Source organism: Astatotilapia calliptera, chromosome 3, assembly GCF_900246225.1.
Source record: "Astatotilapia calliptera chromosome 3, fAstCal1.2, whole genome shotgun sequence".
In the NCBI taxonomy this organism is placed as follows: Eukaryota; Metazoa; Chordata; class Actinopteri; order Cichliformes; family Cichlidae; genus Astatotilapia; species Astatotilapia calliptera.
Window position 1 is genome coordinate 26,953,777 of NC_039304.1, and position 15,391 is coordinate 26,969,167.

The window sequence follows — 15,391 nt, forward strand, 5'->3', positions numbered from 1 at the left end:
CCCTACTTTCTCTTCAACCCTGTGGATCAAGGTCAATCTATTTACTATTTTGTATTTCCTTACCTGCAAATATAAAGACATTGTTACTAGTGCTGTCAGCGTTAATCTCATTTAAATGACGGTAACACCATAACCGCATTAATACGGCAAATCTCCGTTAGCGAATTAACGTGGCTCGACCCGTGTGAGGGGCTGCAACGCTTTAACGAGCTAACCGTGCAGCCCTCACAGGGGGCGTTAACTTGCTAACGGAGGTTTGCCGCGTTAATGTGGTTATGGCGTTAACGTCATTTTAACAAGATTAACGCTAACAGCGCTAATCGTTACTTGTTTTGTACACCTCATTTTAGGAGATAGTCACTCTTGTGTTGTAAAAACGGAATTACTCTTCCAGTATTATGTATCACTGGAGATTGTGGCGGGGCATGGTCGGCGGTGCCACTGCAGGGTAGGTGAACGCACCTGCAGGGCATCTCCAATCATGCCTCGCCGGGTTAAGACTGTCATGTTGTAATTGTGGGTATGTGTGGCTGGCAGCTAGGGAGCTGCAGCCATGGAAGCATGTTAGAACAGCAAAGTATGCTGGAGAACGCAGAATAGTGGTCGCATCCAGCTTCATTCCTGCCGCAGAGATTTGGGCACACATTATAAACAACTAAAGCAAGTAACATATTTGAACAATCAGAACATTCTAACAGCATACAGTATTATAATTAAATAAAACATGCGGGGGTGTACCCTTACAGTACACATCATGCATTCAGTTTGAGTTCATGGATAAAAAAAGATATTTACAGCACTCTTTCAATCCACCAGAGAGATAATACAGGTCTTACTCCAGAATCAGAAGGAGTCATCATCGGCTCTGCATGTAAACCAACCAAATGTTTTCCAGCGTGCTTAGCTTTGAGCTAATAATAGTAGTATATTACTTATACAACTGCACAAGAAAAGGAATGCAGCCAAGAGAACACCAGTAAGAGGGGATGTCATGGTCCTGGGCCATGTTGGCCCAGTATTCTTAGTTTTCTTGTATGTTTGTATTTTGTTCCCTATTTAGGCCATGTTTCCTGAGTTGCCCTGTTGTGTTGTTCCCTAAGTGTTTTCCCTTCGTGGCTTTTACCCCCTGTGTGCCCCTCTGTGTATCTGTGAGCCCTCGTCTCTCCTTATGTTTTATTCCATGTTTCCCCAGCCCGTTATGTCTGTGTTTTCCCCGCGCTCTCTCTCCTCCTGTCTGAACCTCTGTACTTCCTGTTTGACTCTGCCCGTCTCCCGTCAGTGTTATGTTCACCCCGCCCTGTCTCGTTATGGTTATCTGTGTCAGCTGTGTTCCCCGTGTGTTCCCACTTTCCTCGTTAACCCTCTGTGTATTTCTGTCTGCGTCTCCCTCTGTTCGGCGTCGCGTTCTCCCTCATGTTGTGTGGATCTTCCTGTGTCTACCTGCGAGTGTTAGTTTACTTTTCCCCAGTTTAGTTTTGTATTTCCTGTGTTCTACCGTGCCAGCATTAAAGCTGTGTTTCTCGAGTTCATCCCCGTGTCTGTGAGTTTTGCATTTGGGTCCTCCTCCTGCTTGCCACACAGCGATCCATGACAGGGGATGAAGGTTAGATCAAAAAATAATTTCTGAAAAGCTGAAAGTAAGAGATTGGTTACTCCAGAGCAGATTATATTATGAATGTTATTGTAGGGTCTTTACTTAATAATATAAAACACCTTGAGGCATTTCCTGTTGGGATTTAGCACTATATAAATAACACTGCCTGTTGCTTCATGTTGAAAAAGCAGCAAAAATCAGCACAAAGAACATAGCAACTCGACCATTATCTTCTAAAAAGGTATGCACTGAAAACACCGTTAAACTGTCTGAACTGCACCTAACTATGCCAAAAGTCATTCAGAGGTTTTGCATGCACACAAATGTTGGAGGCCTTCCATGTAATCTGGGTTATAGTCTGTTTATCACTGATTAGAATTGGGCAATTAATCGCCTGCTAGTAGGTACAGCAGGTCTCCCGCTGGTGATCTCAATGGGAGTGATTACCACCTACAAAGTCCCATCAATGAGAGGATCTGATTTGAAGAGGGTTCAGCACTTTCCCTTTACTGCTCGTTCCCTTCTGCTGCGCTCTTCTGACCTCTCTCCAGATTTTTTCATTAAACTCAGCTGCTGCACAACTTACTGTGGGAACATCTGAAATTACAGCTACATGAAATATGAATCATTGCACTTTCACCACCATAATGTGAATACATTCAGTAGGGCATGCCAGGTTTCACAACATCATTGCACTTCGTTGCTACCTCCACCTGAGAATTTCATGTCGTTTCTGAGTTTTATCGATCTATCTCTCGAACTACCCTCGGTATTACCCTAACACTGTTACACAAGCTTCTTTGAATTTCTGCCAGGTAAATCTACGAGCAGCTCAAGACGAGTGGTGAAGATACAATCCTGCACTTTTACTATGTTGTACATAGTAATTACTGAATGAAAGCAAGGCATTAAAGTCAAATAGACGTCTATAGGAGAGTCTCCTAAGTGCGCCGTCCTTCCACTCACTTGTGCATTCTCTCTATGAGACGTGAACTGAACCAACAGGTTTTTCTCAGAGTGGAAAATTAGCTTCTCCATGCAAGCTGTATTGGTCTGCTGTGGTGAAGCAGCCTTATGGGTGAATTACGCTTCAGCAGGAAATCTACGTCATGACTTACGATGTAACTGGAATCCCCTTTTAACTCTATGCCATAACCTTCCAAGTAACCTGAGGTGCACCTCCCGAGAAGCAGAGCTATGTTTCAAGTCAACGACTGAAAGGCGATGAAGGTTACGGCATAGAAGCATAAATCAGGCATTATAGAGAGGATGAGCAGTTTTGTCAGTACTTTTCTTGCTTAGAGGTCACTATGCTTCCCTTTTCCCAAACATCAGAGGAGCTCCATGATGAAGCTGGCTTTGGATCCTTCACGTTTCCAGTCTGTTTTGTTCAGCTCTGCCAAAATGGCATCTGTTGATGTCTGTGTGTCACTTTTACCAGCTGTTGCTGTGGTTAGTAGGCGCTCTGTGAATTCATCCCAAATGTCACTCGTGCCACTTCGGGTCTTATGCCTCGAGCGTGTTGGTTTCCTGTTCCCGCATATATTTGAATGTATTTGCTTTAGAATAAGACTCCCAAGGCTATAAGCACATGTACATATGGTATAATGGAGTCAAAGGAAATAGACCTGTAAGAAAAATAATTTTCTGTGGGATTTAGGTGTTTCAGGATTATATTACAGACTTAATTATGACTTTTTTTCCCCCATTCTTGTCCCTCCCTTCTGTAACACTTTGAGCTGTGAAGGATAGGCTTTTATATAAGCTTGGCTCGCTGTGAGATAACTGCCTTTTGGATCCTCTTTAAATGTTTAATTATTGCAGAGTCTCAGGATTTCTGTTTGGAGTGTTGAATGTGCCATTAATTTGTATGCCAAGTACGATATTTAGCTTATCCTCTCCACTCTTCTTTACTGACAGAAAACACACTAATCCAGGTGCTTCGTCAAGAGAAATCGAGCAATGCAGAACCCCCAGTTTCAAGATAATGTTTTGGCTTTATATTCCTTAAACTGCAACACCACGCACAGTCATCTCCTTTCAGGGTAGCTTTTCAATGTTAGCTTTTAACAGTGGGTTTCTTTGGCTTCTAACTCTTTCAGCATCTCTTTCTGTTATTTAACCCACCTGGCAGACTGACTCCAGCCAGGCTGTCTTATTGTTGTAACTTTGCTCCATCTGTCCAGTCCATTATGTGGCCTCATGGCTTAGTGACCACGCTGATGGAAATGACCCGTGTGACATTTAAACACAATCCATATCCATCCAACGCATGCCACATGGAGCACGACATTTGATTTTTGTGTCAGAGCTGCATCAAATAGCGTCACTGTTACACATGTGGGACCTGCCTGTACACAGGCCTGGGTGCTGCTTGGTAGTAATGTGATTTGAACACCTTGCAGTCATCACTTATTTCAGTGTGTTTCAGTGAAGCTTAGGTGGCAGTTTTAACCAAATGATCAACCAAAATTTCATCAAGAAAGAACAAAGTACCATATCTGAACTTAGTTTGAGAAATTGTTGGATTTTTGTCACTTTTTCCCATCCAGCTTTGAAAAAACTCTACTAAGTGTGAGTTATTATTTATTTATTTATTAACCTTTATTTAACCAGGAAGATCCCATTGAGATTAAAAACCTCTTTTTCAAGGAAGACCTGGCCAAGATAGGCAGCAGCAGATGTCTCACAGTTACAGAAATTACTCAAACACAGGCAGCAACAACACACATGCAACAATAAGTGAAAGAATACAAATAAAATAAAAAATAAAATTCAATAAAATTCAAATAAAATAAAAAAAGTCAGTTAAAATGACAATCAATCTAATTGAAACAGTTGCATGTTATGGACTTGGCCTCAAGGATTCGTAGTTTAGATTTAAAATCACTTAATGAAATGAGTTCAGTCATTTTCCATTCCTTCTGCAGTTTGTTCCAGGCCAAGGGTGCTAAATGGACAAAAGCTCTTTTACCAAGTTCAGTTTGGGCAAATGGAACAGAAAGCAACAAGTAACGATGCGGACGAAGAGAATACCGCCCAGCATGTTTCATTACAAGCAGGGAACATAGATAAGAAGGCAGCAACCCAAGTATCGCCTTATATATAAAACTGTATAAATGACAGTCCCTCCGACTTACCAAAGCAGGCCATCCTACCTGAGAGTATAACTCACAGTGGTGAGTCTGAAATTTACAGTTAGTGATGAACCTCAGAGAAGCATGATACACAGAATCAACCAGTTATTGTCTTCTTAATGTGTTCAGTTTAATTCAGTTTATCTATATGGCGCCGAATCACAACCACAGTCTCCTCAATGTGCTTTATATTGTGGGTGGTTGGTTAAAAATTGCAGCTTTATCCATCCATTTAATTTGCGTTACTTATCTGGGTTCGGATCATGGGGGCAGCAGTTTAAGCAGAGACATCCGGACCTACCACCCACCTCGTCCATCTCTTCCGGGGGGAGAACCAGGGCATTCCCGAGCCTGTCGAGACATCAAACCTCTCCAGTGCGCCCTGGGTCTACCTTGGGGCCTCCTCCCAGTACAAAATGCTGGAAACACCTAACCTAGGAGGCACCCACTTGGTGTCCCAGTCGTACCTGATTGTGCAGAGGACCCCTCCTGACTGACTGAGAGCCTCGACTTATCTGGCTGAGCTCAGAAACCCTAAGAAGAAAACTTCTTCCAACTCTAAAAACTCATAAATATTATTTTTTTGCCATCTAGAAAAGGTAGTAAGAAAAGAAATCAATGAAATAAAAGAAATCTATGATAAAAAGTTCTTGAACACATACTTTTTCAACTTCAACTTGTGGGCCCTGTGTGTTTCACATTAAACAATTTTTTCCTGAAAATATTCATAACAACAAACATATTTTTTAAAGATACGTGACGAATCAGAATCAGAATCAGAATCAGAATACTTTATTGATCCCTGGGGGAAATTATTTTTTGTTACAGTGCTCCATTTTAAACCAACATTAAGACAAGACAGACAATACGCTAACTAAGAATAGTACAATATATACATATATATACATACATACATACATAAGTCACTTATAAATAAATATTTGGAAAAGAAACATGTGTAGCTGTAGCAGCAAACAGTGTGTTAAGTGGATGCGTTGTACAGGGAGATGGCCACAGGCAGGAAAGATTTCCTGTGTCGTTCAGTGGTGCTTTTCGGTAATCTCAGTCTCTCACTGAACGAGCTCCTGTGACTGACCAACATGTCATGGAGTGGGTGGGAGGTGTTATCCAACATTGTCTTTATCTTGGACAGCATCCGCCTCTCCGACACCACCTTGAGGGAGTCCAGCTCCATCCCCACAACATTGCTGGCCTTACGGATTAGTTTATTAAGTCTGTTGGCATCTGCGACCCTCAGCCTGCTCCCCCAGCATGCAACAGCATAGAGGATCGCACTGGCCACAACAGACTCATAGAAATCCTCAGCATTTTCTGGCAGATGTTGAAGGACCTCAGTCGCCTCAAAAAATAGAGACGACTCTGGCCCTTCCTGTAAAGTGCTGTGGTGTTTTTAGCCCAGTCCAGTTTATTGTCAATGTGTACTCCAAGGTATTTATAGTCCTCCACAATGTCAACACTGTCCCCCTGGATTGAAACAGGGGTCAAGTGTTTCCTGGTCTTCCTGAAGTCCACGATCAGTTCCTTGGTCTTTGCCACGTTGAGCTGCAGATGATTCTGCTCACACCACGTGACAAAGGAGTCGACCACAGCCCGGTACTCTGTCTCATCATCCCTGCTGATGAATGACATGAATCAGAAAATACCACTGAACATGTATAAGGAATATAATGTCCTATAAACACTGTTTTGCTTTGGCACCATGTAAATAAAACTGAATTGTGTTGATTGCATTTTTGGTGTCAAACATAAGGCCTGAGGGCCATAACTGTCCTGGCAAAGACTCCAAACTTTTAAATATGTTTTAAGAAGATTTTCAGATAGCAGAAGGTTTAGTTTTACCTCTGATTATCAAAATTTCTGATTTTTTTTTTTGTTTTTTTTTTACAGACAAAAAACAAATAACAGACAAACACAGACAAAAAACAAATAACAGAACAGAGATTTTCAGTTTTATAATTACAGGACCATTTGGCAAATGAGCAATCAGCAGTTTCTTCATTTACTACAGCAGTATTTCTTTAATATGTAGAAAAACTAAAATGTACTATTGAACCTGCGCTTATTTTTCTTATACTAAGATATCTCAGGGATTAAATGTGTAGACAAACTTCTTTTACTGACAGAAAGGGGAGTTCCCCTGGTCCGGCCCACCAGTCATTGATCAATGTGAGTCGTATGAGGCTAACGACATAAGATGAGTTTGTTTAATATCCTCACGTACTGAACAGCAACATTAGTAACACAGGCAAACAGAGAGCCCTAAATAGGATTTATCTTATTTCACACAGTTAAAATTGATGCTCTGTACCATGTTTGCAATTTATTCCACATAACATACTACACAACAGATATTTAACTAAGTGCCTTTTCCTGCTTTTCTAATGTTTCTAGCTCCTAAAAATAATATAAGTCTTTATTCAGTGCCACTGTGCTTCTGCTGGATGAAAGAACCGACGATTAATGGTACATTCAGTTGTGGTGTTGCTGCTGGAGTGTGGGTGTGTGTAGGAGTTAGTGTGGTTTTGTGTTTTCACTCACTTTTACCTCTGTTTTGAACTGAAATGTTTTACAAATGAGCATCAAAAAGTCAATAGCTCATTTTTCTCTTCCTTTTTTTTGCCCTTTTCCTCCCTCTTTCACTGCAGGCAGATGGATGATGCTGCTGATCCCTCGCTCCGGAGGCGTGGAGTGACAGATGACAGAGGTTTTGGTACAGCAGGAGGGAGAGCCAAAGAGAGAGGCGACGACGGAGAGACTCGCCACTGCTGATAACCGAGAGAACAGAAAAGGTCAAGCACATCGATTGGGAGGTGAGGTAGAAGTAAGTGACCGGATTTACCGATGCTGCTCTTGCTCTCTGTCTTTACATTCTCTCTTTTCTCCACATTGTTTCTGCAGCTTCATTTCTTTCTTCTTTTTTCTTCCTCTGTGCCCTTACCACACTGAAAAAACACACCTCCACCTGCACAGCTCAGACTGCTCAATATTTCTCAATAAACCCGCTTCAAAGTTGTAGTTGCGATGCAGCGCTTCTGTGCTTTTGTGGCAAAAACTCTCCCAGTTTTGTTGATTTGGCTTTAAATTTGTGGATGAAGAAGATGTGTTCCTACAGCACAACAGTGACCTAACACACAGTCAACTCATTTAACTTCCTCTGTTTTAAATTCTCACTATGTTCGTGCTCGTCTGCCCTTGAAGTGCACATAAAATGTTTAATGAACGGCAATTTGTTTTGAGCAGGAATGTAGGCAAAATACAAAAAGCCATTAAAAACCACAGAATCTGATCTAATGGTTGTGCAGGTCTCAAACTGTGATGGTTTATGATCCACTCTAAGAACAGTAACGTCTGCCAGATAAAGCTCAACTGTGCTAAAGCATTGGGAGGTTTTCTCAGTAGCAACTAAGGCATAGTTGTTTGCACTGTAATTTCACGCACGGTGGCTCAGTGATTAGTACCGTTTAAAGCAAGATGTTCCTGGGTTCAAGCTTCAGTAAATCCCTGTGTAGAGTCTGCATTCACAGAACCACCTGTGGAAAGCTGTGAACCCATTCACAGGTTTCCTCTGATTCTAAAAACAACATGGCAGATGAGTGCTGCTTCCTGTTGTCCTGGGACACTCGTGCAAAAGCAATTCTTTAACTGTTCATTCACTTTTATATATGCAGTGTCAGGACTCTACAACTTCAAATAAAGTTTTTTGGTGTTTGATTTTTCAGGTTCTGTTTAAGTATCTTTAGGTTGTTAAGTTTCCTTTTCATGTATTATTCGAGAACTCCTGTTACATCTCCTGTAGTTTAGTATTTTCAGTGTTTAATTGTTTAGTTATTCATGTTTCTAGCTCTTAGTTAGTCCCCTCCCGGGTTCATCTTAGTCTTGTCTCTGTATGTTCTTCCTAGCGTCCCCTGTATGTGGTCCATCGTGCATTCGTGTTTGTTTAGCTCAGTCTCAGCGGTCATGCTTCCTGTTTTATTTTGGTGATCTCTCACCTCGTGTGCATTGTGGTTTGTTTTGCTTCCTTGGTTTAATGCAGTTCTGCTGCGTCTCCACTTGTGTCTCAGTCACCTTTCCCTCGTCTTTATTTTGTACTTTATCATCAACCTTTTGCTTTTGGCTCCAGTTTCCAACACATGATCTGCATTCCCTGCAGATCACGACACATTGAACCACAACAATCAACAATCAGCTTCCTATGAGTCACACTTGGCAATGGTGGGAAGGAAGAACTCCCTTTTATTGATAGGAAGGCTCAGGGAGGGGCAACAACGTAATTCCACTACATAGACTAAGGGTGAAACCCAAGCTGGGACAGTAAGGATAAAATCGAATGCTCTACAGCAGTCCCAAAAAGTTGAAGCTGTTAATCTGGATGTAATGTTTTAGTGGGAGAAATGTTTCGTCACTTACCCAAGCGAATTCTTCAGTCTGAAGAACTGAGGTGACTCATCTCTGCTTTAGCTTGACGCATCAAGTCATACAGTAGTGGCTTCAGAGATTTTGAGAAAGCGATCCATGCCTTCATCTCATCTCGTCTCGACTTCTATAATAGCCTCTATTCTGGCATTACCGCTACATTAATTGGCCAACTGCAGCTAGTCCAAAACGCTGAAGGCTTTGCCTCCCATTCAGTTTTTAGAAACTCAAGCAAACTCAAGCAAACCCCAACAGAACACACAAGGCTGAGTGTTTTGTTGGGGTTATGTGACATTTTGAAGTTATGATGGGGCCTGATCGTGCAGGACATTGAATGTGAGGAATACGATTTTTCACTTCAGTTCTGGATTTAACAAGGTGGCAGTTTTCAGTGTTCTTCCTGTCACGTTTTGGAAAATCCAAAAGCTTTTCAGGAAATTTTTAAAACAGTAATAAGTACTTACAGGTTATAATAATTTCTGTGCTTATTAAAACAGGCAGGCTCAGTTAAATGTATAACGTGCAGGTTAATGGAAAAGCACTGCTTAAAAATGACTCCAAGGTTCCTCACAAACATCCAAACAGCAGATGTTGGGAGGGGTTCACTTAATCTGCCATCTGGTATTTTTTATCTATTTTTGAACTTCTAATTTTAGCAAAGTAAATCTGTAATTTAAAAAGAAAAAGAACATGTAAAAAAAATCTAATTAAAATCTTCTGCAAAGTGCATTCAAACATCCCTCCAATCCTAGACTCCATTTTTCTGGATTACAGTTTTATGCTGCCAAGGCTACAGCTCACACAACGCTAAACTGAGATCATTTTTTAAAATTGACACAGGTTTATCCTGGAGTTTTTCCATAAAAACTCTGCAAAAAGTTATTTTATTTCAGTGCTGTCTCTCATTTATTACATTTATTAGTCTGGAGAAATGAGGCTTGTTCCTGAGGTTTTCTTCCCACATTCAAAACACAAGATAGCATCCGTTACAGTAAAAGATATATATATAAATCTTATAAAGTTTGTATCTGTCTTGTGTGAAACTTGTATGTAAAGCATACAAGAGTGAAAACAGATATAAGATTTGATGCAAGTCTTTTATAAGTTTTTCTTATATTTCTTTTCCATATGGGAAGGTTGTGTGTGTCAGCATATTTTGAGACCATTTTGAGTCTTCCAGTTATTAAAAAGAAGGTCAGGGTACTTCTCATTTCTGGCAACTTAACCCTCCAAGGATTAAGGTAGCCAGGAAGTAGGAGGAACAATAGCTTTGGTTACAATTACTTCACAACAGCACCAAAATAATCCGATGTACTTTAAAGGCAGCAGGAACTATTCTCTACTCTTATTTTTATCCTGCAAAGCAAATAAAAGTAGACCTGTGAGCGGAGAAAAGAGGGAAGACGAACCACCTGCTGGTGCCTCAGTACAAAATGTTGCCACAGAAGTTGGCATTCACCAGCATATAGCTGGTAAATACATAGCTGACACTGTCTATTGTTAGGGAAACATAAACGCTTAAATGTTAAGCCTTAAACCAAACAAAAAAGGCAGTTAGTGTTTGCTTTGTAGGGCACATTAATAAGAAGAAAATCCCCCCATCCCATTTTGCTTTCCCCCCTCTGCTGTTTTATCTCGCAGAGCAGAAATGGCTTAAACAAACAGAAGTGCAGCGGCAGTTTTATTTTCCCCACGGTGGAAAGCGCCAGCGACCGCGGCGGCGTCTGTGCCACGACTCTGCGAGTCCCCAGCCGTGTCTGCGTAACTCTCTCCAGGATGAGGGCCGGAATGCGTTCTGCAGTCACAACACCAAATATAAGCCTAATCTACATGTGATGTGATTGGCTAGCTGAGGCCCGCATCTCATCTTTGGTTTGAAACTAATGAACTGTGTGCTTTCACTCGAGTTTCCAGATAAAAAGATAATCACTGGTAGAATAACAAGTTACTGTCGTGTGGAGTCGAGAAATTGGCTTCATTCGGCGTGACTCATGGTTTCGTGCGCGTCTCTCCTCCCTCGCTTTCTCATCTCTTTTATCTCTTTCCTCTCCTTTCAATCACTTTTCCTTTATCTCCCCAATCACTGCTTTGTCCAACTTCCCTCCTCCTCTCCTCTTCCTCCTCCCCTCTCTTCGTCGTCTTCTCCCTCTCTCTGTGACATATTGCTGCTTTGTCAGGCCAGTTAAATGGCTTGCCTGCAGTGCTGTTTAGTTTCCTGTGAACTATGCTGATAGAGGAGGCGATAGGAAGCAGCTTGTCCGTTACACACAAAGCAGCGCGCTGGTGACAAACGCACTCACACACAATCCGTAATCACACATATAGTTCTTCCCTCGACTCGATTTAAAGTTGCGTTGGTTTTTCTGTGTTGCCTTTTTCATTTTCCAAGGGTAGAATTTTAAAGCGCACGTTATTACGATGCTGTTTACCTTTTTTTGTTTATTTGGTTTAGTCAAGAAAAGACAAGCTCAGCAGTTTCATTGGATTTATGTTGTCCTGAGAAATAATCAATAAATTGTAGTAGCCTCCTCTATAATGTGGTCTTCCCTGTCTTGCTCTTCAAATCTATAAAATATGGCCCCATAGTCCAGGCTAAAGCCCTACCAGGAGCTGAATGGTGGTGAGATTACATGATGATTTGGTCTGATGGGAGAGGCAGTCATTAATATTGGTATCATATATAAAATCTATCCTCCCCATAAAACAGATAACATCCTTCATTGTTATGCTTCAAACAACCGTTTTTCATTTTCTAAACTCAAAATACTAAACCTAACTTTGGTTGTTTCATTAGCTTAGCTGTGATCACAAAACCATGGAAGTTATTCAGGAGTTGAGCAAAGTCATTATGTTGCCTAGCACCCACCTACCAATGGGCTAAATGGCACCTAATTTATGCTCCGTATAAAAGCTTTGCATTGTTTTAATATCACAACAGCACACAACAACCTTTAATTCATATCCACAAAAGCTGAATTATGTCATATTATGATGTTGTTACATTTCAGCAACCCCCAGAAAAACGAAATGCAATGTAGATACACTTAATTACACCTTGCCATTTGATAGCTAGCATTTCGACATATTTAGTTAATATGTTAGCTACATAAGTGTAGCATGTAGTACATCTCTAAACAAAACAAAATACTGAAGTAACAGTTTGGAGCATCTCCAAGAAAGCGACTGGACTTCTTTCAATTTCTTGAAGATGTTTCACTTCCCATCCAAGAGGCTTCTTCAGTTCTAAGAGGTCCAGTCGACCGTGACCCGGATGACTGAGAGCCAACACAAACATCTGATGTAGCAAAAATGCAATGATTCCACTTTGTGGTTTTGTGAGACATTATGTGTCAGAGTTTTGTTACACTGGAAACTCATTCAGTTTACCAAAAATGAATAAATGAGATAAACTCAGTTACATGACAGGAATAAATGACAGATGATGTGCACTGTGGTAGAGCATGTTTGACCCTCAAAAGTCTAGATTGCCTGAGCTGTGTGGTTACCGCATGTCAGCATACTGAGCCCTAGCCATGTTGGAAGAGTGGATATGGTATCTGGTGTGAAAGCTACCTGTGCCCAAGCTCTGAAAATATCTGTGTTAAATAATTTAAATTGCTCAAAGGCATGTGAAAGTAGAGTATGTTCCAAAATGACCCCAAATACACCACAAAGAAAATGGACTCACGAACTGTGTGCTTTTCTTTCTTTTTTCTTCTTTTTTCAGTCCCATTATAAAAAAGTGTGTGTGTAAGAGAGAGAGGAAAGAGTGCTCCTTTCTAATGTGTTATAACCCCAGGATATCAAATACTGCCATTATGAGTGTTACAAGGTGTTCTTGGGCATTGATGCCTCACTGTCCCACCAGTATTAAAATTTGTGATAAAGTTTCTCTTTGGAAACGCAACAAACCCAACGCTTTGGGGCAGGTTTTCTCAGACTTTAGTCACATAGACCTAGAGACCAGTCAGCAACGCTTTTAGAGACTTAAAGATATGGAGATCTTTGCAGCTGTCCTTATTGCACTTGCATGCAGAAAGTTTCCTTATATCAATCAATCAAAGCTTTATCCGTCACATGCAGGTTGCCCTGCAGTGAAATGGGACCCCCCCCCCCGACCTTACACATATAGCACAAACATTACTTGGGGATACAGATCGGAGATTGGTAGAATCAGAGAGAAAAAAAACTCCTCTGCACAAAAAAGCACATAAATGTCCACAGCACAACATTGTGAAGACATGACAAGCCACAGGGGTGGGTGGTTGGTGAGGAGTAATCCGAAGCGAACACAGCAGCCGCCCTGCACAGCGCTACCATTCCAGCGCGGCACACAGACCCGCCGTGTTCCCTCGCAGGAAACAAGCATCGAAGGCGTTGGAAAGGGAGGGGGGATGAGTGAGTGCCTATGCCTATAATGTTATCATTCTTTTGATTCTGAGACCTCACCGCTGCAGTGATCCGTTCCGCGATGTCTTCCAACTGTCGCTCAAGGGTCTCATTTTGAGCAGGCCTCTCTCTGATGTATCCCCCCATACGCTCAATGGTGTTGTTTTGAGCCTTCACAGCAGCTGCAAGCGTCTCCAAGGTGTTGACCATATTACGTTCGTTGTGAGAGATTGCGCCTCGTTCCATTTCGATTCCAGCGGGCAGCCTTGGGGGGGTTTGAACAGCCGGTTCCGCTCTCTTATTTCTCCGATAAACCAGGGCTAAGCCAACTCCGATCAGCATGAACCCTGTTATCACGGTTCTGAATAGATAGATATCTTCAGCGTCCTCGATCGACAGTCCCGCCAGGCACATGAACCTCCAGTTCTGCCACCCGTCCATCGTGTATCCGGCAGGGAAAGTCCCTCCAGGGCACTCAGGCTCTCCCGAGCCCAGATTTCTCGTTGAGAAAAGGGTGTCAATAGCATTCAGAGACCAGTTGATCAAATCCATAATTCTCTTTTAGGTTTTAGAGGACGACAGTGGGAGGCTATTCCAGGGAAAGTAACAGAGGTGGGACCAAGTCATTGTTTTGCAAGTCTCAAGTAAGACTCAAGTCTTTATCCTCAAGTCTCAAGTAATGTCAGGCAAGTCAGAGTCGAGTCTCAAGTCACTGGTGTAAAAGTCCAAGTAAAGTCACAAGTCTGAAATTTTGAATTTCAAGTCCTTTCGAGTCTTTAAAAAAAACAAACGAAAAAAAGCATGTTGCAGTTATATGCTAAATGTAAATATTAGACCATGTAATTTTTAAATCTGTGTTTTTCTCAACACATGACAAAATAGTGAACTTAGAAAATATACACAAATTGTGAAATTGCACCTCTTTAAAATGCAGCTCAATTAAACCTAGCTCCAAGAATAATTTTCACCGACAGTTCTGAGATAAGCTGCATGTTATTCTTGGATGCGGTTGTAGGACCAGCTTTAAAATCGCATGACAAAAATATCATACACATTAAAAAAAACTGCATCACCAACGTAGCCTGGAAAACATTTGCTAGTTAGATGAAGTCAGGTATCTCATCGTAGCATATTTATATGCATATTTATAATCATACGGTTCTTGGAGTGAGTGCATACACTCATGAAGTTTAGTAACTTCAGGTCACTGCAACAAGCCCAGGTACAGTTTACCGACGGATGGGTGCAGGACCTTGAAACGCACCGTGTAGAAAGTAAAGACCATCGTACGTATCATAAGTTTACCAGTCTCACAAATCGTCGTCATAAATACACATTCGTTAACCGTTTATTAATAGGACCTTTGAGCTCAATGGTAATTAATTAGTAGTGGAAATAATTTCTGGTAGCATCACAGAAATGTAGCAGTGACAATAATACTGTATGCTGTAATCGTACTGGGCAATTAGTGATACAAAAAACCTGTTTTATCCTGTGAATAAAAGTATATGTTTTTGTCAATGTACCATAATAACAGAAGCGAAACGCAATATTGTGTCAGGACAATTCACTATTTATGCACAATAAACAAAGGAGCATAGCACGACCATTTCTGTTCAGCGCCAGACTTGCTTGTAACCTATATCACCAATTATGTTATGAAAAATGACGTATTGACTACAACAGCAGACTGACCTTTGTGTAAATGCTTGGAGCAGACTAACCTGTGAGCTGGAGTGTTCTGGGACGTTATATTTGATCTTTGAATGGCTGCAATCCAGGCCATTCGTCGCCTCTTTGTTACTTCGGAAACATGGCTCGAACAATTTCTCTTCAA

General features: G+C 41.3%; 1 protein-coding gene across 3 annotated transcripts in view; it reads left to right on the forward strand.

Annotated features, from left to right (window-relative positions):
- The window catches only part of htr2cl1 (5-hydroxytryptamine (serotonin) receptor 2C, G protein-coupled-like 1), a 151,514-nt gene that overhangs the window by 99,351 nt on the left and 36,772 nt on the right, over positions 1–15,391 (forward strand). For 2 of the 3 annotated variants that reach the window (XM_026162609.1, XM_026162611.1), the window contains exon 3: positions 7,398–7,573. The gene's annotated coding sequence lies outside the window, so the exon portion shown is untranslated. The remainder of the gene's footprint in view (positions 1–7,397; positions 7,574–15,391) is intronic. The other variant, XM_026162610.1, reaches the window with a different exon arrangement.